The 23649-nt window shown below is 46.5% G+C and overlaps 1 protein-coding gene across 18 annotated transcripts in view; it reads left to right on the top strand.

Annotated features, from left to right (window-relative positions):
• The window catches only part of LOC146198696 (alpha-1-macroglobulin-like), a 125880-nt gene that overhangs the window by 32690 nt on the left and 69541 nt on the right, over positions 1 to 23649 (top strand). For 17 of the 18 annotated variants that reach the window (XM_084594192.1, XM_084594187.1, XM_084594193.1 and 14 more), the window contains exon 2: positions 22629 to 22695. The exons of the other annotated variant lie outside the window; for it this stretch is intronic. The gene's annotated coding sequence lies outside the window, so the exon portion shown is untranslated. The remainder of the gene's footprint in view (positions 1 to 22628; positions 22696 to 23649) is intronic. 18 annotated transcript variants of the gene reach the window in all.

Here is a 23649-nt window from a genome sequence, read left to right as displayed (position 1 = left end):
TGGGCTTTGTGGCACGTCGTGGCCCGGGTCGAAAGTCCGGCGGCGGCTGGCTATTTCGTCAGTGTTGCGCGCGCGCGTTGCCTAGCGTTTAGGCTAGGGTGCGGAGTCCTATCACCGTGGCTCGCATCGCGTTGTTCAGGTATTCCGGTCTCGGGCGCTTCCTTGGGGTCTCGCTGCACGCGTTGCGCATCCCGCAACACTGCTGCGTGCTGGGCAGCTCCTCTGCGGTTGTATACGTGTATCTGTGCGCGAAGGAATGGGTTGTAGAGCTGTTAGAGAGGCCGATGCATGTAGCATGGACGTCCCTCAAGGCGGGAAATTGCGGAGTTGCCACGGCAATATGGACGTTTGGCCAACAGTGTCTGTCTTGAGCGTTTTATTTGTTTATTTTTTTCTTTTTTGCTGGCTACAGTCCTATATAGTACCGAGGGGTTTTTCTTTTTCCTGCTGAGCGCAGACGTGCCTCAGGGAATGCTCGAGTGCTCTTCTCTAGTTGTGGGGTGACAATGAAAGCTAGGGCTCAGTGAGCGGAGCAGCAGCGGACGTAACCTCTAAGCTGACTGGGCGTTTTCTCGGCGGTCGTACGTGCTTCTAGATTCTCGCGCCTCTTCACCGTTTCACAGTTCTCGACTGGAGCTTATGCATGTATATCGAAGAGACTGGCATGCAGGCGTGCCAAGGGTTACCCGCAGGCGAGAGACTGAACGAAAGAAAAAAAAGCTCGTTCCAACATGTTCAATCATAAATGCGTTAGCATATGCAGTGCCTCACGCACATTCAATATCCAACACTCACGTTTCACGTTCATTTTTGTTCCTTTCGCAGTTGATTTTGTCAAACAAGTAAACGTTCGGTCTTACTAGACTTCGAGTGAAACCAAGACGAACAAACATTCAGACAAACGAACATACCGGGAACAAAAATGCTCCAACTAGCAAGCGAATATTTGGTTTCACATATCTTTGACAGTCGAGTGGAAGAAACGATGGGCTCCCGGATAATGGCTTCCTCAAATCTGCTCGCACGGGAACCTGGCATGAACGCTTTCTTCCCGCTCGCGTTCATAGCGTCCATACTGAGATGCTAAGAAACAGAGCGTATAAAGGAATTTACTCGTGCAGAAGTTGTTGCGGTGACAGCATAAAATAAAGCTACAGATTTCTTTTTTTTTTTTTTTTTTTTTTTTTTTTTTTTTTTTTTTTTAGTTGCAGCAAATGTGAGGCCCAGCACTTAATGCTCCGTAGCCGTCAGTCAAGGCAGAAGAAGGGCTTCTCTTGCAATAATATTTTTCCAGCTATACCGTGTTCTCATACATAACGAGAATTAACGTTATTAATGCACCATGCGCCTTTATCTCGGCTTTCTTCCAAAAAGAGCTATATGATTAGCGGGTGAAGAGACTCTTTATTCGCAAAGCGCATTACAGGAATCTGCGCAACTTCCGCAGAGGATACAGTCTGGCACCGGAAAGAGGCACTCACCACTTCCGGTTCTGAAAACGGAAGTGGTTGGTGCTTGAGTCTGATAAACGGTCGTTGTGTCTGGGGCATTATCTTAGTGTAAGCGAGGACCGCAGAAAACTGAAAACGCGACTGCCATGCCGAGGTCGCGTGAGGCACGAGACTAATAAGCGAGCTACAGATGCTGGGTTTCGTCTCTCTCTTTTTCTTTTGGCCAGTAAGCTATGTTCTGCATATAGTGGTTCAATTATTATGTGCTTTGTGAAGGCTCCCCTCTTATTCCCCCTACTATCATAGCGAAGAAATATTATTTAGAGCATAAAATCCATACTCAGAATCGACCTGCAGATAGGGAATATTTAGAGTAATCACAATTTAGATTTTTGCGTTTTTTTATTTCGTCTCTTCGGAATTATCGGCCAGGTCAACTTCATTCTGCATCCACTGAATAATGAGTGTATTGCAGTGATTCCCCTAAAGGTAATTAAATTTGAGAGTTAGCTTCAGCCATCTGCGCTAATCGGCGTGCTGTACAAACACATTTCCGCTTTAAAGTCTGCTTTCATTCGGCATACCTCGGCCATTTGCATGCTGAGGTGATCGACGCAGATATCGGAGCTGCCACCTGAGCTTATTCAGATCAAACCTTTGAAAGAGGACAGAAATATCCGGTAGGGATAGTCAGAGAAGGTGAAAGTAATTCCTTCTTGACAATTATACTGTGATTTTGAGCAATTATTCAACGTTTCAGAGGCACCTTATATGCATGCCACACAAAATTCGGGCATAGAACCCTCTACCACAGTAATGCAATGTAGTATGATTTGAACTAGTTTATCGGTTGCGCTATTTTGCGTGACTGTGCGGAGAGAGTAACCGCGAGTCAATGGGTTCACTAAATCGGAGCCCACTGCACATCAGTGCAATAGGTCGCCCGTGATTTCTATTTTCAAGGAGACCGAACAAAGTGTGTGAATGTAGCGGACCCATTTGTTCCCCATTACTCACCGTTAATTTTTTTTTTTTTTTTTTTAGTATTGCAGTTGCACCAGAAAAAAAAAAAGGAAAAGTGGAGTTGAGCAACCGGTAACAAAGCGACCACATTCTTACCAGTGGCCGCTGTACATAATTCAGTGTTAAAAAGATTCAAGCTAGAAGATGTATCATTTTGTTCGTGTGTATAAGCAGAGTGATACACGCCGGAACGGGAATAAACGTTTAGCCCCTCCCAGTGTTGCCCTTCAACAAAAAACAATTTCTGTTAAGACAACTTTCTTTTATATATGTGCAGTGCATTGCTTTGGTGTTCTCCGTCTTAGCCGGAGTAGGCTAACCTCATGGCATGAACTCGTCTTGGCCACCAACGCATGGGAACAAATCTGGGCGGCTTCCGAGACATCGAGGAGCGATCAGTACGGCGAGCACCGACACAATTAGTAACTTTTCCACAGAAAGCCGAGGCTCCAACTGGCTTCGAACAAACTTCTTCAGGACTATGAAAGCAGTCGAGGGTGCCCCCCCCCCCCCCCCCCCCCCCACCTTTTTGAATGCGAGCCGTATACCCAGTAATTCGTGTGCACGTATTGGCTGGCCAGCGGATAAGAGATATATACCGCCTACGAACAGGCCTTGACGACAAAGCGGCCATTGGGCCCACGGAGCGCGGCTTGCGCAAATGTCGTCGCGCATCAACATTTGAAACCTCATTAATTTCTTGGTGGCATTGCTCGGGGCCACCCAGCGGCTAATCGGAAGCCATTAGCCGCCGGCGAGACGGAAAACACGCGCCGCGGCTTGGTTTGCGCATCGGTTCTGACCCGTTAGCGAGCTGCCTCTGGACGCGAGATACGACGCCGACAGAGCTGCGCTGCCGAGCCCCGGAGATAATTAATGCTATCAGGATTCAATTCCCGGAGGAGATTTTGCGCTGATGCCTCCAACCCCGACGTCGACGTCTCTGCGCGCCTCCGCGTCTCGAATGAAGGTCGGCTGTTTACGCCAAGAAAGTGATGCTTTCTTCAAACGCACAGACTTCTTAGGAGTAAACATCGCGGGGTAAATAAAAGCCCCGTAGTTTAAACTTTTGACAGCAGCTTACCCGAGAAGCTCGGGTACCAAGTTTCTTGGAAGAAAGTTTTGTGGACCTGGAGAGCAGTTACAAAGGCTCATTTTCAAGGAACCTAAACGTGTTTTGCCGCATTAGGTAGCTTTTAGACTGCGTGTTCCGGTGCTATATTGATTTCTGGAGTCCGTTGGTTTCGAATTGCACCAAGAAAATATTTAGAACTACCATATAGAATCTGAATACGTTTCTGTTTCATTCCGTCCACGTGACGAATAATCGCTATCGGGTCTTCATTTCAGAGTACCTTGCGAATCTTTGTGAATAATTGTACAGTTTTTAAAAGATGGCTGGAAACAGGAACTTAAACTCTCCGCTCAGCCATGTGATGTCGAAGCGCGGAAATTTAACTCTTTCTAGAGTGTGAAATAACAGGCGATCTCAGCGGTATAAGTAGAGTATTTAAACACCCTGGTGCAACCATCCGTAACAATATATCCAACTGTAGCTATCTAATGCTTTTTCGTACGCGTGCATAATATTTGTTTTAAACGTTTAGTTAATGCGTGAGATAAAAAAAAATATGTTATTGCGGACTTTTTAAAAAAAACTAAGTCTAAGAAAGTCGAAAAGCACTGATTTAGAAGAAAACACTGACACAGTGATGTATAAGAAACCCTCAGAAGATGCGAGGGGGTTCCATTGTAGAACACAATCTCCTCCACCGTATACGACTGAGTCAGGTAATTAAGAATATATTCGGAAAAGCTAACATACTTAATTGCCTAATAGGGTTTGAGCGCTCAAAAGAGTAGAATAAAATGCGAAGAGCAGCCTACAATAAATGTTAATCCCTACTTAACATGTGGGGCATAGTAAAATGATACGCGGTGCTTATTGGCATTCCATGTAGCTCCGAAAAAAAAAAAAAACACGGCTCGCTTGGAAGCGAGAGTGGGTAAGCCGACAGGTTTAGTAGATGAACGAGGCATCGACTTGTTGAAAGTGACATACAGGGATCGAGTGAGCAAGCAAACAAAACCTAGCTCAAGCACTATAGAGGACTCGTATCAAATAAATGTTTGCAAGCCTACTTAGCCGACTCAGGGAAGCGTTCATAAAATTTCGACATCAATCAAGCCATCCGCGAGCACTGCTTAGAAAGCACTTTTCAAATTAGGCCTCCCATCAGCATATTTGCAGATAGGTTCTCCGATCCTCCCGTTAACGATGAGTTCACAGCATCTCTCTAACCTTTCGCAGGCGTGGAATCAGACTAAAACTGGGCTTCGTTTTTATTCAAGAGTATACTCAGGAAAAAAAAAAAAAATAAAACAAGGGTAAAGCTTCGAAAATAATCGGGATGACAGAGCCAGCTAGGTAAACGAGAGTTTTAGCAAGCGGAACGCTTTATACGTGGCAGCTCCGGAGCTTTTCAGTAGGAGATGAGTGAGAAATCAGCAAAAAAAAAATAATAATAATAATAATAAAAAAAAAAGGGATCTAACGACCTGGGCGCATTTTCTCCGTCTCGCGCATCGTATAACGCTGAGAGTAAAAGAAGAGAAGTGAGAGGATGAGGAAAGGGCGGAGGAGAATTTTTATTTTTCTCCCTTGGTCCCCTTTTTTCTTTGAGTGCCTATCGTTAGGCCTTGATCGAGGATGCTGCCTCTAGGTGCTTTTGCTCTGTTTCACGCCACATTCAGTCGCAAAGTGTTCAGGCAGTTAGGCTCTGAGCGTCATCAGCGCACTTTTATACGAGTAACTCCGCGCTCTGCGCTGAGCCATAGCGCAAAGTTGATAACTCGTTTATCCTGTCTTCTCCATCACGCGCAAAGAAAAAAAAAAAAAAGGAAGGACTGACAGTGGCGCTATCTTCCGGAGCCTTATATTTTCTTTTCTTTTATGAGAGAGGTTTGATAGCACCATCGAGTTTCTTCTCCTTCTGCTGACTCACTCGCTGATGCGTGGAACACATGAGAGGATAGAAATACGCGGGGGTAATCACGATGGAGTTTGAACCAGAAGCGCTCGCCGCGTCACGAGCTCTCGGGGCTTTCAGGTTAATATGCGCGCATACAAGCACGTGCTATAGACTTGCATCTTTGGTAGTCGCGCGTACTCAAGGTAGTCGTTTTTCAGCAAGTCTTCTGAATGTACGCCGTGAAAACTTCGAGAGTTTAGAATGATTCGCTCGTCTGCTGTATGTTCAGTTTGGGTTTTCGCCTAGGTGCAACTGCGCTCGTACTGTCAGAAGCGCCTTGTCAGCGTCCCCTTGTGCATACACAGCAATTTGGACACGTGTCTTTCCAAACGTGCATGAATGCAGAAAGGTGCAGGTGCCGCGGTTACTCATATCAGAAAGCTTTCTCAGTCGTTCACAGTCCCTCATTTCGCATGGCAGTTGAATAAACATTCAGTTGTCAATAAAAACACGCAGTTGATACTGGGAAATGGGTGCAATGCACGTCAGCATTGTGGGAGTCACCTAAATGCCACGCAAATCTCCACAGTACGGCGATGCTGATAAGACGAGACAGATGCACAAAGAAGGCGGTATCAGTAGGCATATGCCTTTGCGGAAATGCCCCTCTTTTTCCTCGCGCCCGCTCTATTCTCGCTGAAGAAACGGCTCGCTGCCGGTGCATTCGAACAAAGGCAGGGTAGACTGCTCGCGAGATACGCCACACCGCGTCGTCGCATAACTGTCAACGGAAGGCGCTACGCGTCACGCGCGAAACAATGCTGTCGCTTAGATGCAGGCCGCCGCTGGCTTCTGCTCTAGGTGTTTTCTGCTGTTTGCAGTTTGCTGCCGATACCGGCAGAATGGCGGCGGCCTCTTTTGTCTGGAGATAGGGAGAGATGGGGCCGCCCTCGCGAATCAGGGCATCTTTCGCCGCGCGCCTGCTCTACTGACAGAAACCAAACCAAAGGGCTGTCAGTCGCATCGTGACGCGGATGATTGTCGATATAGTTCTTTTTTTTTTTTATCTCTACATTCTGCGCTAAATCGAGGCGCGAGCAGTCTATGCTACCTCACTAGGAAAAGCTTAGTGTGGTATGCCTATTTTTTTTATTTTGATGCCCTTAATATATTTAAAATTGCGGCGACAAATGTTTGTTGACTGCGAAATGCGCGCGACAATGTTAAGCCAACATCACTGTATTTACAAACAGACGGGGCAACGTTATAAGATAGGCTGGCGCAACCTCAATAGTCACATTTTTGCAAACTTTCAGTCAGGTTTCCAAGTTTAAAAAGGCCCCTGTGAAAGTGCTACCAGTGTTTTATACCGAATAATAATTGTCTCCATAAAGGTGAGATTTATTGTTTGGAGAAACAAGAATACCTTTATGTCCGTTAAACATGATGGCGTTATAGAACTAGACTTGGAACACGTATCTTGAAAAAAAGAAGAGATAAAACAGCCCATCTAAACTTGAAAATATAACAGTAGAGCGAAAAGATAGACGCCTCGTTCCTAAATAAAAATAAAAAGAACATAAACTAAAGCCAGATAAGAGAATTTTGCGTTTAATCGGCACTTTTCTGGCACGCCAAGTGGACTGTGTAATTTCAAAACACTCGGTAGAGATAAAGCAACTACAAATTGGCATTATATAGCCGTGGTAACCCGAACCGTAGGGAGATATTCAGGATGCCGTCATCTGTTTCATCGCAACCACCGCATGCATATCAAAATGAATTGCGGTATAATATTTATCATGCATTCTAAAACAACAATCAGCATTCTAAAAATCTTACGCGGAACAGGAAAGTTAAAAAAAAAAGAAAGAAAGGAACCGCGAACTCCTGCCTCATACTACTGCAATCTTGTATTCAATAGTCGCGCGAAATTCAAGAATGGGAACGTGTTTTGAAGCCAACATGCTTTGGCCACAGGCCCGAGTTGAATGCAAAAAAAAAAAAAAAAAAGAAAAACATTACAAGAGTTCAACGCCGCTGAAAAAAATATTGAGCTAAAGCATTAACTGCGGGTGGCCGAGCGTTCTTCTCCCTCTCTTTTTCTTTTTCCTAAGCCCACATATAAAGCCCCGCTTTAACCAAGCCGTATGAACGTGCTTTAGTTGCCTATAGGGGTAACGTGGTTGCTAGGGTCCCAGCAGGCTGATTCTGACATCACCGTCCCATGTGAAACGAGAGACCCAAGTTGGCAGCTCCTGCCAACTGAGCCGCGGCTCCGACCGCGCCACGCCGACCGCTTGAGTTCGGAGCCCATCTCTCGCCTTTGTGTCACGTGAGGTGTGACGTCACAGCGTCACGTGGGTAAGACGTGGCTACCGCCGAGCTACGCTGAAGGCTCGAAACCTAGAGTAGTATTGCTTTCGCAATAAAATAAACAAAAAAAAACAACATTTGTAACATTTGTACCCCTAGCTAGCGGACGTTATGAAGTAAAATCTAATAATTATAGCTTTGAAAAATCATTCCCTTTCCTATCCTTTACTCAAGAACAGAGCTGCAGGACAGCGAGAGCGCAAAGTGGCATTTGAAAGCGCCGGAGATAAATTTCCCTGGAGCCGACTTTACACATCTGGCCCCAGTTTCCAGCCTTCAGTAGCGTGTACGTTTTCTATAGCGTTGGGACGCTGCGAAGAGACAGCTTTTACGACACACCTCGATCGGATGCTTTCCCGCGTTCCTTTCATTTTCTTTTTCTTTAACTATTGCCTCAAATGTCTCCCCTCTCCTCCCCCCGCCCTTGTAATCGCTCTCTCTCTCTCTCTCTCCCTTTCTCTCTGTACTGCCCTCGAAATGATGCAACGCGAGACAGAAGGCGAAATGAAGCCAGGGAAGGAGGGAGTGCGTTTCCCGAAGGGGTAAAAAATACAGCGCTTTCTTGGTCCTTTCGAGGCTTGCGAATCCATCATAGTCAAAGTTTCTTCAGCACCCGTGACTCCGAATGCAACGGAAACTGGAGCAAGAAGCGAAAGTTTGTTCGATCACACTTCGCCGAACCGATAGAATGCCGCTCCTGCCAGGGGAGGGAAGCGAAAAGCAGGGAGACAAAAATGAAAAGGCAGAAAGAACAGGGACTCCCTTTAGGAAAGAGAAGCGCACTAGCTCCAAGGGCGCAGGGAGAGAGCGCCGCAGCAGCAATCTGCTCCTTTTGTCCCTGTGGTGCCGAGGTTCGCTTTAGGTTTATATATGTATAAGAAAACTGTTTCTAAATTTTCTTACTAAAGGCTACAGCATCCCACGAAGCAGCAGCAGAAATGTGCCGATGAGTGCTGGCAGTAGCTTCCCACTTGCACCCTTCGAAGCCGAGCACCTTGCGGAGTTTTTGGCGACCGCCACCATGGCCGCTGTGCCATCTCCCGAGGGGACTGGGTGGGTCGTCGTCGCTTTTTCTACCTAAGCAGCCATGTCTTCACCGTTTTCTTATTTTTAGTGGTGTCCTGTAGACTTTTCGATGCTTAGGCTCTCTCGGTGATGATCAAAAGTACCAGAGTGCTCTGGGTATTTCTAGTCGGAGAGTTGGCCAGATACTCTTCCCACGCGGTGACTGCCTAAACCGCATTCGTTTATAGTGGCGTGCCTCTGCATGATGATTCATGATTTGAGAAGTGTCTGATGTAGTTATCCTATCTTTACGGCACGTAAATCGTAAGAATTTTAAAGCCTCAGAAAAATAATAGAATTCAGTTAGCATTTCACATTCAGTGTTTTGATTCCAGTTTTATATCATGACGAGCTGGACGCGAGAGTGATGAAGAGAAAATACCTATTCCGATTAGCCAAACGTTGACACATTGTTTATTGCCATATTTATTGAAAGAAACACGGCCACCTTCTTTAGCGGTCCCTCTCGGGGAATGCCCCGCAATAGAGGCCGAGAAGAAGACTTTTCGAAGCTTGTTCTGTGGCGCGAATAGTAAAGCACGCATTTTCACGCCTCGCCAAAATTGCCTGAGTAGTTAACTTACTGCAGTGATTATAGCGTGCCCCCTGGCAAATTAAAGTTTGGTGCAATAAGTTGTCTTGTTATTTTTGCAAGGCATCAACAATTATCTTGTCCTTATTTAAATAAATACCACACAGAAAAGAGCGAAAGAGCTGTGGCAAAGAAAATCAAATTAAACAGCTAATTAAGCGCGTGTTTTATAAAATGACCAGTAGCAAATTGCACTCGGCATACGTTTTTCAAGATACCGAGAGTAAGTAGGCATCGTGTTCACGACAAAAATCAATAGGCGCAGACTCCTCTTTTAGTTCCACCAAGCATCAGCTCGCACGGTGCATCAACATCAAGGTCAGGGCTATGGATTTAGTTGTTTTCGTCTTTGGTTGATGTGGTACGAGTGCGCAAGGAAAGATATCTCAGGGTTTAATGTTTGTTCATTCAACACTATCACCGTCTTTTATTGATTTCTTCAACCTTTTATGTTAGCTGTACGTGAAACATGTCACAAATACACGACTCCGATGTTTAATGGCTGCTCCGTTGCCATGTCAGCAATACAAATCGTGTAAGCGTCCGTGCAGGTAACCCGGAACTTGGTCGAAGTTGCCATTTGCGACTAAATAGAAACAAAAAAATTATGGCGCCTTTAAAGTAGCCATACGTTAACTGAATATTAATCATGAATAAAAAAGAACTATTTCAAAAGCACGCGCTCAATCCAAGGTCTCCTTAAGTGTAAAGCAAGCATAAGGAAGAGATACGGGCTTGATTTCATTAAATTGAAATGCCTCATTTTTGATGCCCTTTAGTACCTTTCTGGCCGAGATAAAATCATCGGGCGCACTACAAATACCTGAATGAAGGAAAGAGAAGTAGTCGTCGAGACATACGTAGGGACCACCGCGGGAACCGACCAACACCGCGGGCGGCTTTCGCAGGCGGTGGCGTAGGCAGAGGAGCGCTATCCGTCAGGCCTTTTGTTTTCTCTTCCCCCGGGCAGTGCTGCCGCCGGTGGCGTGTGTTTTCTCTGCAGCTTTTTCGAACGCTTTATTATTCGCGCACGGCCGCCGTTTTGTATCGCGTTGGGCTTTTTATACGACGCTGCGTCGTAGGGGACGAAGGCACCCCCCGCACACATGCGACCCCAGCTCAAACAGCTCGTACTTCCCTCATTCTTCTTTAGTAAGCGCAGCAAACGTAAACGTACATTGCCGTATATAATACCACGCACACGCGCAGACAGTATCAGCTTGCCTCTTGCCTCGCCAGCTACTGGCGGGCTGCAGGCTTGCGTCTGCAGCAACTGCAACCATCGGTGCAGGCCACCAGTGCGCGCCCTTTGCCTCTGCCTCCTCCGGCGCTTGCTTGCTTCGGTCGCAGCCGCACGCACAGATTGATTGAGGCAATCGGAAGAAGAGAGGCGGCAGCCGGCGGCGGCCGAGCCGCTTTTTGTTCCTCTCCCGTGGAGGTGCCCGAGAATTGTTCTTACGGCCAGTTTGCTTCCTGCGGACTTCAGCGTTACCCTCCCGGCAGCCGCCGCCGCAAGTTCCAGCCCCGGCCCCTTCGCTTATTTCTAGCTTTTCGGGGCATTCTCCCTTTATGTCTTTCCCCTCTCTCTTATTGCTCTTGCTTCTCCGTTTATTTCTCGGCTCCGCCGATGGCCGCATCCAGGGCCCTCCGGGCTCGTCTTGCCTGGCTTGTCTCGCTGCTGCGATGCGGCGCGCAAGCCGATTCCGCGCGGCGCCGCGGCGTTATCTCGAGGCATCCTTGGGGAACACCGGCAAGCGAGATACATTTCCATCAAAGTGCGGTCACGGCAGCCAGCACGACGGTTCCGTTCGATCGCTGTACGCCGCTGCGGCACGGAGATGTTCTTCCCCCGTGCACTGTCCCCGGTAGGCGAGCGAATGATCGAAGAACAACGGCGCCGGGTGTAGTAGGGGGAGCAAATGGCTTTCGATTTACGCGGTGAGTAGGGCGCGATGGCCATTTGCTTCGGAAGGTTTAGCAGAAGGGTTTCGGTTGGTCACGCCGTTTCGACGCCGAACTTAGCAATGGAAGATTGGGTGACGATTATGTTAGAAAACGGGAATTTGAGAACTGCGGCAGTTCTGCACGGGAAAGGACGAAAAAGGCTGAGCAGTATTTATTAACATGCTCCGCCGTTGCGTCGAAAGGTCGAGAGTAAACTTCGCTCGAAGCGCGCTGCGAGCTACATAGCACAAAGTGATCAAGCACCGTGACTGACAGGAGCTCGGCATCTACGTTTGGTATCTTGCTGATAAAAACTGAAAGGAACGGTCAGAATGGAATCGGCGTGTTTAGTAAGTCGAAGAGAATCCAACGCTTAAAGCATTTTAGAAAGCGCACGCTCGAAACGAGAAAAGGAAGTTCCTAAATAAGGGAAAATTCAATGCCTTTACGGAAAAATTCCAGAGAGCGTCGTATCCTTTCCCTTTTGCTGTTCCAGTAGCTGCGTTTCAAGTGCATTATCGTGGCGTCAACAACAACGTTTGCGCCGTACAGGGGAGGAATTTACGGCGCTCCGGAATGCGTTCGCGTTGGCGCCCCGTATGCGCTTAAATGTGAAAAAACAAAAACAATAACGAAAGATAAACGCAGCGCAATAGCAACCTCAACTACGTTACGTGCGGAGAAAGGACGCGCTAGCACGTCGCAAGACAGACATCATGAGCGTTTCTATGGCGACGAAAGAGTGGCGGCGGCGTGCACCAGATCTTCCAGCTATTTTATCGCTGGAATGGGAACTGCTTCGGAGGTGGCGCACTAAAAGGTAAAAAATAACAAAGGAGTGGACTTCGCGCGTATGCGCTTAAAGGTTGAAGCAGCTTCAAGCGCAAGAGACTAAGCGGGAAGACGCCGTTTCCAAAACAAGCAAGACGTCAACTTTTGAAAGCTTCTTGCGAAGTAGTAGATGCGAAACCGGAGTGCAAAAGAGGAAAAGGGAAGGAAAAAAGAAATAATGGGAAAGCCGGGAGGGCTGGAGAGCGGAGGACGAAGAAATGATGGCAGTACACAACAGCGCCTGAGACGAATCGCCTTTCCTCGGCATAAAAGCGTGATGAAAGGCGCCCGCCCCTCTCTGCGGATGAAATATTGAGGGTCATTGAAAATGGAAACTGTCGGCGTGTGTGCCGACAGTTTGAGATGACGCTCGCCCGTGAGTGCGCTTGAGAACGGAACAGCAACGACGCGACGACGGCGCGCGATCTGGGCCCAGTATCGTCGCGTTCTCTTCGGAGAGACGCTGTGTCTCTTCCGTCCCATTCGAAGAGTCCGCGTTTGATGCCCTTGCTTGTCGCGCGGCGGTATAGTGGCGAAAGACCCATTCGTCCCGTCGTTTCGTCTTGCCCCTCTCTTTCTATCTGGCCCGCGACACACGGATTGAAAGGCCTCAATGGATCCCGGAAATGTCCGCTGGAAGCACTGTGTGTACAAGCAATACTGCGAAGCTGTCGAGTGCCTTTCTAAGCAAGCAAGTGAGCGAGCGAGGCTGAGCCGCGCCGCCGTCTCCGTTTTTAAGAGCTCAGTCTCGTTTGCACGAGTATTCGGACGCACCCACACAAGAGAGAGAATTTGTAATAGGCGCCTCTAAAATGTTGCTGCAAGAGCCTGCATACAGCAGCTAGATAATGCTTTCATCTTTCGCATAAGTCATTAAAGGCGATGAGAACGAATGTCGGTGCTGTTTGGAGGCTGCGTATGCTACAGGAAAACTACCAAAAACACAAAGCATATGGTTCTGCGTTTGCTTCCAGCTTATGCTAAACACTCATTCCCTTTTATGCACAGGGCTTGAAAGAAAGATTTTTTATTTTTTTTTTCAGACTTGCATATTTAGTATCTACAATTTAAGACCCGAGCAAACCTCAAGAAATCTTTCTTCAGCCACCTTTAATTTAATGCATATTGCGTACCTTGTCTTGAACGCACTGCTCTATATTACATCTGGGTACTTATGTGTACGACGGCTCGACATACTGGAGATAAAGTGCTTTATAAACATTCTTTGTTTTCTATTAGGCTGAACAAGTGGCGTGAGCTTTGTTTATCCCGAATCGTGTAGTCTTTCTTTTTCGTTCATTATTATCGAAAGGGTGGCTTCTCCACAAGGGTTTTTTTATTATTCTTGCGAGACCTAAAGGGCTCTCACCTTCACACCGACTTCCATGCAGCTTATGGGGCTTGCCTTGTCTATTCCGTAATAAGATGATGTGACGGCGCCTTCTCACAGGGAACAGCGCGCTTTCGTAATGAAACCAAGAATGAAGCCCCTGCTTCACGCGCGCCGCCAGCACATTTACATTCTTGGGTTGCACGGCGGTTTCCGCGGCGAATCACTCGACTACGCTAGCCTAGCCGGTGATGTTTGTTCTTCGTTCCCACTTACGGCAGAGTCCTTATTACCTCGGGGATCCGTCGCGGTAGCCTCGCCTCAACTGCAGAAGCTGCGCCCTATAGCACACACGGGCGTCAGGCTGGCTCGCTCGCCTTGTGCGCCTGCCTTCCCTCACCAGCGGCGAAAGGAAAAAAAAGCGCGAGCTGCTCCCGCTGCTGTCCAGCTAGCTCGCTTATTTATTCAAGCCCGCCCACTTATCTGTTTGTCTCGGCGCCTTATAGCTACAGCGAAGGGAGCGAAATATGGCCCATACGTCCAGTGTATGGATCGACGCGAGCAGTCGCGCTGCGAGCGTATAAATAGAGCGCCATTTATACGAGTCTACATTCTGGTGCGCCGCTGGGGGACAAACGGTCCCTGTGCCGGGTCCGAGCGGTAAATAAATCGTCGCCACTGTGGGCGGCAGGAAGGGAGCAAAGCATGGCAAATTGCTTTACGGCTTTGCTTCCTTCACCGGTACGGCGTGGGCTCCATCGGGATACGGCAGCGGCGGAGATTATTCAATTTGCGAAGCGCTTTCTCTTCTCTTAAGTGCGGCGCGCGAAATGAATAATGCGCTCCCTTGGCTCCGCGTCCTCCTAATGTCGCCCGGGATTGTGCGCCTAATGCGGACATTTGGTTAATGGAAAACAGAGGGACGCTTCGCGACGCACCGACGTTCGATACACTCGTGGAAGGAGAGGGGGCACATCCACTGCACTTACCTGCACTCGTATATGAGTAGGTGTGTCTGTGAGAGGGGAAGGGGGGGGGGGGGGGGGGATCTGCGACCTGAGAGCTTCAGTCACTTTTACGATCCTGCCTTCAGTGTGACGGTCACAGGCATAATGAATTTTGCGTTTACGGGTCGCTACCGCATTAAGGGACTGGACTGCACGTTGATACAACGAGTCGAGGACAAATGAGAATCTCTGACTTGCTCGTCTATATATAGAAAGTTCCGCAGAAACGCTTCACCATTTTGTGTCACATTGCCGGAAGTGCACTTGCTCTTTGCTTGGAAAGCATAAGAGATTTTAAAAACTTGACAGCAAGTGAAAACGATGGCGCACTATATGCTGGAGTTAAGAATTTGTCGGTTAATGAGGCCACCTTAAATGTCCCATTCAGAGGGAAAATCGGCGTTGTTTCCATGTTAAGAAAGTCGGGATTCGTTGAAAGGGTCGCGACTTGGCATGTGGAATGAAAGCGAGTCAAAGACTAGTTAAACTGCGATTATGAAGTCTTAACTTGACTGGAGCGTCATTACAACATGGAAGAAAAAATAATTGCGGTGAAACGAAGATAGTCGTCATGACTTGGGAATCGATCCAGTGGCTCTTCGGCAGACACTCTGCAGGCCTTCTGTGTAAGGAAAGTATCAATACATGCAGAAATGTCGGCTTGTGAAAGAAATGACATCAGGTCTTTAGAATGACGGTGTGTGATCAAATGGAATATTGGTGTATCTTGTGGGCTAGTATGATACTGTTCTAAATATTTTGTCCCCCCACCCCCTCCACTCCCTCTCCCGCAATTCACATATGGCCGAAATAAATGAGAAACTTTCCAGTTCTCAGTTGAACATGTAGTAATAATAGTCGAATTTATTTTAATTGAAAACTACTGATCATCCGCCACAAACCGTTCTTAAGCTATCAAAGTGGTATCCGGGTGTTGTTATTACGAGAATAGAGGGCCCCCACAAATCGGAACAGTTGAAATGCAAGAGTGCTATCGGCAGGAGATTTTACGGGGCCTCAGAGTTAGAAAAGAAAACACTTATTTCGCTGCTATCACAAAAACTAACCGACTGAAATGCTGGCAAGCATGAGGCAAATTGCATACTTTCGTTCACTGTAATAGATGCTAATATGTATTTGTAATACATGCTGTGACAGAGGATGTAATAGATGTTGTAACAGATACGAGTTAGCGCTGCATTAAATTGTTTCGCGAACACGTGTGTCCTCTATACATTTGAGGTGAACTGTAGGTGAGTTATTTGTCGTATAACATCACTTAGTACCTCTGGCATCAAAGACGAATATTCAGGAACTGTACGCTACATTATCATATTTGTTAACCCAATTCGTTATTCCTGCAATCCGTGACAATTCACTTCTGAACCTTAACGACAGGGAAAAAAAAAGGTATAACTTCTATTAAACTCGGGCAGTTTATGAAGATTAAACAAAAGCGTGATAAAAAGCGCCTTTATTTCAGATTGACACATTTACCTTTTAAAAGAGACCGCTACTCGAGATAGAAACGCACGGTATGTGGTAATGGGTTTCGGAGAGTATTATATCTGCACCTGTGGGTTTAGCTGCGGCGAGAACTGCAATAGCGGATTCTTTATTTGCGCTCGGGAATATCAGGCGTTGTCCACGGAGTGTATATATATATATAGAGAGAGAGAGAGAGAAAAGAGCAATCGCCCCCGGAGTGCTATCTCAGCTTGGGAACTGTGGCAGAAACAGTGAAAAGCGTCGGATTCCCAATAGCTGCCGAGAGACGCCCTGTGCACTGGTGCGGAGGAAATAGAAATATTGACCGCGGAATCGTTGCGATTCCTATTTCACTCCAGTCGGTCTTCCATCACATGCGCGTTTTCTGCTATTGGCGTTTCATTTTCGCCCTCACCTAGGGTCGAATCAATAGCGTCTGCTATTCTTTATTGTCATTTTCTGCTCCCTCCTTTCGTGCGTGTTTATTTACCTTTCAACAAAGAGTTGCGCCAGCGAAAAAAAAAAAGTAGAAGATGTCATTCAAAAGGAGTTAGAGATTATAGGATGACAGCAGAGAGCTCCGGGAAAGAGGTACTGCAACTGGCGATGATGTGACGAGGGCGATGTATTGTGGCGCTGGCTGCGATTTCGGTGAGGAATAGAACGAATGGAGGGATGATGAGAAAGAAAGCGGCCAGAGTAAGTGAGAGGGATGTACAGAGGTAGTGATCGAGTATAGGCGTGCTTATTTTGGTCTTCCCCTGCAATCTCGATGCGGAAAAAAAGTAAACAGATAACCTTCCGGCCAATGTGCTGATTCTCAATTGTTTAGCTTCTTTTCTGGTTCTCTTTTATCCAGAACGGGAGAATCTCGGCACCGTGATTCGTGCAAACACGCATCGGCAGAGACGATGGAGGCGCGCACTTCCGCGTGCGCGCTATGAAGGGAGAGGCGATGATGCGAACGATAAAGTGATAACCGTAGTGCGCGCAATGTGCCTTTCTGCGCTTCTGCTCGGTAGCTCTGCCGTCATTTCTTTGCGATGCCGGGCCAGTTCGGAATCCTCGCTTGGCCAGCGCCTTCCGATTTCTCCCTTTGTTGTTGTGTGCACGCGTTTGTGTGCGCACTCCGTGCGTGGTCCAACATCAGCACCCAAAGACGAAAAGTCTGTTATGAGAAAATGCTTGAGTGATAGATTTCGCATCGTCATAGGCATTTCCTCTGGTGGCGGCATGTACTCTTTGGGTAGGTCCGACGTATAAATATAGTTGAAGGAAGCACACAGCGCGGGTTATTCCCGTGTCGGGCGAAGGAAACATATTCTTCCTCACAGAACCACTATTCCCCCCGTCCTCTGAAAGCGCGACTTTTACTACTCCGTCCGCCCAGCGACACAAGTCTGCGCAGTGCTCCGTGATTGAGCGCTTGCTATTATTATATAGCCTCCTCTGGACAGCGACGCCCCGCAACTAATTCTCAGTTTTGACATTACGTGTACTGTACAAGGGGCACTCTACGTGTGTACGTGTGCATCGGAATCGGAAGCATGAAGAAGAGAACGGTAGGGGAGTGGAGAGGCATGAGGGGAAAGTATGCTCGGCGCTTTTCCTCGTCGGCTAACGAGCCTTCGGCCGCTCTTGTTCTGTAGTGGCTCGCCTAGGGTGGCAGAGCAACCGCGGTAAGCAATTTCCTCTGCACGCTTCGCTAGCTGTGCGGCCGTCTATTTCTTCGTCATGAATCACTGGCCGATCTGCGCTGAGACATCGGTTCCAGATGCTGTGGCGGACGCGGTGCGGAAGCCCCGAACGTGATCTCGCGGCGATGCGCCGCTACATACTCGTCTAGTCGCGGCGCTCCTTGAAGAGTCGTTAGCGGCCGTGTGTTCTTCCTCGGGCTGTTCTCAAGGGTGTAGGGGCGAAGTGAGACAATAGCCTTGTTAACAGGACTGCGTTGCATTTGTTCTCAGTGTGCGGATGTCGTCTGTATCACGTCGTCTTCCGCTGACTTTTGCTGTCGTCGTCTTTAGACTATCATCGTTGCATTGAAGCTATACCATTGGTTGTTGGAGATGTACTGTCTTTAGCGGTAGCTGGGCAGCGATTGGTCAAGTTCCATACAGGAAAACATTCCAAGCTCTTTCTGTGTTCTGTGAATGTGAAATAATTCTGGACAGTGACAAAGTTTTGAGCAACTTTACGCTTACGTTAAACGCAGCAAAGAGATTTTTGACTTTTTATTTTAAGATAAGGATTTGGTTTAGTTTGAGTTTATGTTTTGTTCTAGGCGGTTTAACACAAAAGAGGTATCGGTGATGGGGGACGCTGTAGGGGAGGGAGGGGGGGGGGTGGGGGAGTCTTTGAAAATTTTGACCACCTTTTAGTCAACGTGCACTGAAATCGCACAATACTCAGGCGCCTAGCGTTTATTCTTCTCCAAGACGAGGCATCTGCGGCGGTATGCCGGCGGGATCGAATCCGCGTCTTCGGGATCTGCAGCTGACGCCCTAACTACTGAGCTATGGCGTCGGTTTTTTTCTTTTTTTTTTTATAGAACGGATTCAGAAAAATTATGAAAATTTTCAGAATCTTTTCACAATCGGCCCAAGAAACCGACGCCCCCCTCCCCCCCCCCCCCCCTCCCCCTGAATAGTTTGTTCTTGTTGAAGTAAAGATATGAAAAGAATCATATTCTAGTAGGCGACGATGTTTTTAATACGCAAACCACAAATTCTGTTTTTAAATTATTTCTCAATTCCTCTGAGTAGGTTGCCCAATTCAAATCTAAATGTTTAAGTTGAAGCCCTATGCAGCTACTATACGCATGCCGGTATACTGTGGACTAAAGTAAGAATACAAAAAAGTTTGCGTTACGTTCGTCCCTACGCGTTCCATCTCACCTCCGACCGAGAGCAGAACAGCTATGTGCGTTCATACGATGAGCAATGTGAACACGAGGTATTTTCGAACGCGCAGTAGCTCGTACACATGCCGAAAACTGCGCGCTGAGCATCCCGCAGATTTCCCAGATGTCTCGTACCATGGACCTCGCGAATTGTCTCTACCCAGACATTCCCGTTGGAGAGGTGCGTTCCAATGGGTCGCTGCTCATTTCTTTTCTTTCTTTTATTTGCACATAATACTTCAAACCGCCCGCTGCCATTTTCACCTACCGGACGAGCAAAGGAAAGAGAAACGTACTTGCTGGGTCAGAAAGACTTCGTCTAGAATCACACGGCATTCCGAGCACGCTGGCCGTAAATGTTCCGTGTTTTGAATATCTTATTTTATCACCCTTGTAGCTGGCGATGTTTTTTCCCGTTTTCCTGGGCGAAAGGAGTTGCACGCGAACTGCGCTCTATGTAATGCGTTCGCTCATAGCGCTGAGGCCATCCGTCGTTTTTCTAGAGCGTATTTCTATACAAGCATTTTGACTGCGCACAAGATGCGGGAGGTCGAGGTCATTGACCGTAAAGTGAGAGAGATAGAGAGAGAATAAAATAGAATAGAATAGAACAGAATAGAATAGAATAGAAAGCGAGGATAGTTAACTAGGCGATGCCCGGTAAGCTAGCCTACACGTGGGGAGGGGAAGAAAGAGAGAAAAAGGAAGAAAAAATAATTTCTTTTTTTTTTTTCCTATATGCTCATTTACAGGGATTTGACCTAAGCAGAGAAATGCTAGGAACTGCATGGTCAAAATTAAACTCACAGAACGACGACGATGAGTTATTATAATACTGCGTTAAGAGCGAGGTTGAACATAGCCCCACCCCAACTAAAGAATACAAGCTTAAGTTCACTTCGGTTTGGTTTGGTTTGTGGGGTTTAACGGCCCAAAGCGACTCAGGCTATGCGAGACGCCGTATGTTTGCGTTAAATATCACGCTGGTGCAGTTTTGAAGCACCTAAAATACCACAGACATACAGAAATAAAAACATAGCTTTAAGCATTGAAGAACAAAATCAAAATATATGTGTCAAAGCAACTGATCTCGTTTTCAGAATCGGTACCTGCTTGTCTCACTCTACATATCTCTTTATTAACGTCGGGAAAACGTCTATTCTAGCGCTTGCGTCATTCGTGTTTACCTACTTTAAGAACATAAATATACCATAGGTTTAGCCGCCTGTAGGTTCTCTTACAGATGCCCCAGGCCATTTTTCAACGCGTCCACGGGAGTCTGGCACTACCGCGTTGTGTCGAGTATTCATCGCTGAGCGCTATAGGACTAGGAATAAATAACAGAATATTCAGCTGAGATGCACGAGCTCAGAAATTGCTTTTCCCAAGCAGAAACTTCAGTCGACTCGAGGTGTCACCCTCATCCTTGGAGGTTCGTTTCGTTCGCTTAGGTATACGCTTGGGACAACTCAAGGATGCGTCGCGACTTCGACACTTCTTCGTGATAAACATGGCCGGAGAAAACCCGGCCCTTCCCCGTTTGTACGGCGTCTATGCTACGCGACGCCTTCGCAACTGGAATTTCCGGGAAACTGCGCGTGAAAACGCATCCGCGCGCGAGCGAGCGCTATCCTCTCCAATAAAAGGTGAGAACGCGGAAGCACGATAACGGGCACTGTTTGATGACATAAAGGAATTCTATCATTCGTTTACTTGTTCTGATGCTCCTACGAGGCAATGTTTGGTTGCCTCTAGGGTCGACTAATATTTCTCTTTTATACATTCCCTTTCGTGTGATTCCTTTTTTTCTTTCTTGTTACCTGTCTTTATGCTTCGGCTCAGAGAGCGCGTCCTCTCAGCAAGCGTATCGCGCTTTGCGTGCGCGTCCGTCGTTCATTGACCTCGTAATCTGATAGATATGCTATACCAGTGCGCGCGGTTGCAAAGTATCTCACTTCAAGTTAAATACTGTTTTTATGCAACGGGTCAATACTTTTTGGTGCCAATCACGGGTTACTATTTCTGTTTGGAAGGATACCTTTTGGCAGTAACTTGATATACATCGCGCGGGTTATATTTTAGGAAGGCTACGATGGAAACAGCAACATCGTAAGAAGTGAAATTAAGATCTCATATTTGAGAACATCCTATCTTAAAGGTGCTTCAATTTGGAAAGTATTTCGTGTACTTGTGCGCAGCGTTTTTCATCCAAGAATGATTGTAGTACAAGAAGTTCAAGTTTTGTTTAATCGTGTATTGTAGGAGAAATTTTGACTGTAGAAGTTGATGCATGCTACTACCAGCTACTTGAGCACGTTGAAGACGCCATATAATTAAATCTGCTTCGAAAGCTTGACGGTGATGAAGTTTATGAAATAAACAGATATTTCCGCGTGCGCGCACTGAGAGCGTGGCTATGGGGCTGTTTCTCTATTCGGCGTGCTTTCGAACAGCTCTTGGGCGTCAGCGTCTATTAAGAAGCTTAATGAAAGCTTTTTTGTCAGGCTTTCAGCGGCGAATGATAACTCGCGGGTACATTTGCTACTAATGTCACTTTTTTTTTTATCTCGGTTTATGTTTGCGCAAACATAAATCGTGGTTTATTCAGTGCAAATTTTCTACTATATATGGATTCTAATATATATTACCTCGTCATTAATAGAAGTAAAATAAAATAAAAGTAAAACAACTTGAAATAGTCTTGAGTCCCGCAATTTTCTCTGCCCTTTCTTTTTTGTTTTCGATAAGATTAAGGAAACACGGAGGAAGACCATGCAGATAGTCACGAAACGAAAATTTCTTTCCAGCAATACATCGGTTGTTCCGCTCGTTTCCTCTTATGAGTGAGCAAATATTATTTCCGGAGGAGGAGGGGAAAAAGGATGGCAGTTCCTCGTTCTTGCGCCGTCTTGCTTTGCCGGAGAGGCGCGCAAACACTTCCCGTGTTTACTTTGCCTGGCTAGCTCCCGTATGCATTTCTTCTTTCTGTATACGTGTTCTCGTGAGAATCGATTCTGGCGCTAGTAGGCTTGCAACTCCCGTGTCTCCCCCCCCTCCCATCATGGTTATTTTCTTCTTCCTTATCGTAGCAATTCTGTTGGCAAAAACAAAATGAAAGTAAAGCGTTGGAAAATTTTCATGATGCGCATCCAGGAACCGGAAACTGTTGTCTGAGGCGAAGAAGGCAGTAGTGCGCATAATTTTATTATCGCACTAAAGAAGTGAATTTTGACCGCCCGCCTCAAAAACAACCCTACGAGAAAGCGTAATTGAGGAAATGGCTTTTGAGATAGGCTGACTAATTTCTTTCTCCTATTCCTCCTTTTTTTTTTTTATGTCTGCGAAAAGCGCCACTTAGGAGAAAGATTGATCGGACTAAAATTGGCTTTTCCCGAAGTTCGCTCGAGATGATATTCAAGATAATGAAGCGACAAGAAATGAATGCCGCCTCAGTTTTGTTGAATACCACTAAAGTCCACACACGTCACTTGTTTTGTATCTATGATACAAACAGGCACCTTTTTAAGATAAAACTACGTAGTCTATGTATATTTGCACAACCCCGTTTTGTGTAGTTACTTTTCCGTTAATGGACAAAAACAATCTCAAGTATAATCGGAACACGTGGCTTTTTCGCTTCATTACAGGTGCTGCATAGTAGTCTACTGAAAGTTGCCCAAGGCTGGCTTGGAAGCAAGAAAACTAGCACGAACGGTAAGCAATTCTTTTTTATGCGCGATAGTGTATTAACTAGCAAAGCTGTCTCTGAATTGACGAAGCCGGAGGTTGATTATCTCACCAGGTGGTTGAAACACACCTTGAGGTCCTAAGAATAGGCGGAAGCTTCACTCAAACCTATGCAGTTATTATAGCCAGCTGATATTATCCGGTTATTATGCACTGCTCACATTGATATAAATGCTATGTATGTCCGACATTTTTTTTTTGTGAATTATCAAGGAAGAACGCATACCCCGCATAGTCTGCGGCAGGGTCATCAGTTACTCCAAAAAAAAAAAAAAATAATAGTAATAACATGCATCGTTGCTTCCCAATCACTCCTCGGCGGCTCGGTCATTCTTTTCATCGCTGGCATTTATCCAAATCCTCTTTTTATTATATATTGGAATTCTAGATTTCCATCTTCTTTTTTTAGATGCCTTGTTATCTTCAGAAGCAAATAAAAAAAATAATAATTAGGAAACGAACTTGGCGTTATCTGAATACATGCCCTTGCAGCGCTAAGTTCATGGTAGCGCTTAAGTTACCTCGCGAATGTGGAAAATAGTAGCTTTGGAAACAAACCTGCTGTCTGTTGTAGATCTGATGGCTTTAGCATTGAGCGAGTCATCAAATCATCTTGCAAGCAGCGCCGCAGTCGATAATGTCAGGTTGTCTAGTTGTCCGAGTTCTCGCGCTGTGCAGTTCCCACTGCGTCTCCCTTGTATCGTTGTAGCGCATTGCTTGATAGTCATGAAAGAACTAGCCAATCAGGTCGATGCTCCGATAAAGAAGAATGCGCCCAAAAACGACGCTGTGGCGCCACCTGTGATTCCAATGGGAACAAGGGAAGATCAACGTGCTCCAAAATAAATAAATAAATAGAAACACATTGCAGATCTCCTCAGCAGTCCTCGTACTCCTCTTACTAAACTAATTACTTTTGCT

The sequence above is a fragment of the Amblyomma maculatum genome, chromosome 2, assembly GCF_055883805.1.
Source record: "Amblyomma maculatum isolate TAMU_Amacu chromosome 2, ASM5588380v1, whole genome shotgun sequence".
In the NCBI taxonomy this organism is placed as follows: Eukaryota; Metazoa; Arthropoda; class Arachnida; order Ixodida; family Ixodidae; genus Amblyomma; species Amblyomma maculatum.
Note: the sequence above shows the minus strand (reverse complement) of the source record. Positions and strands in the feature narration are given on the sequence as shown.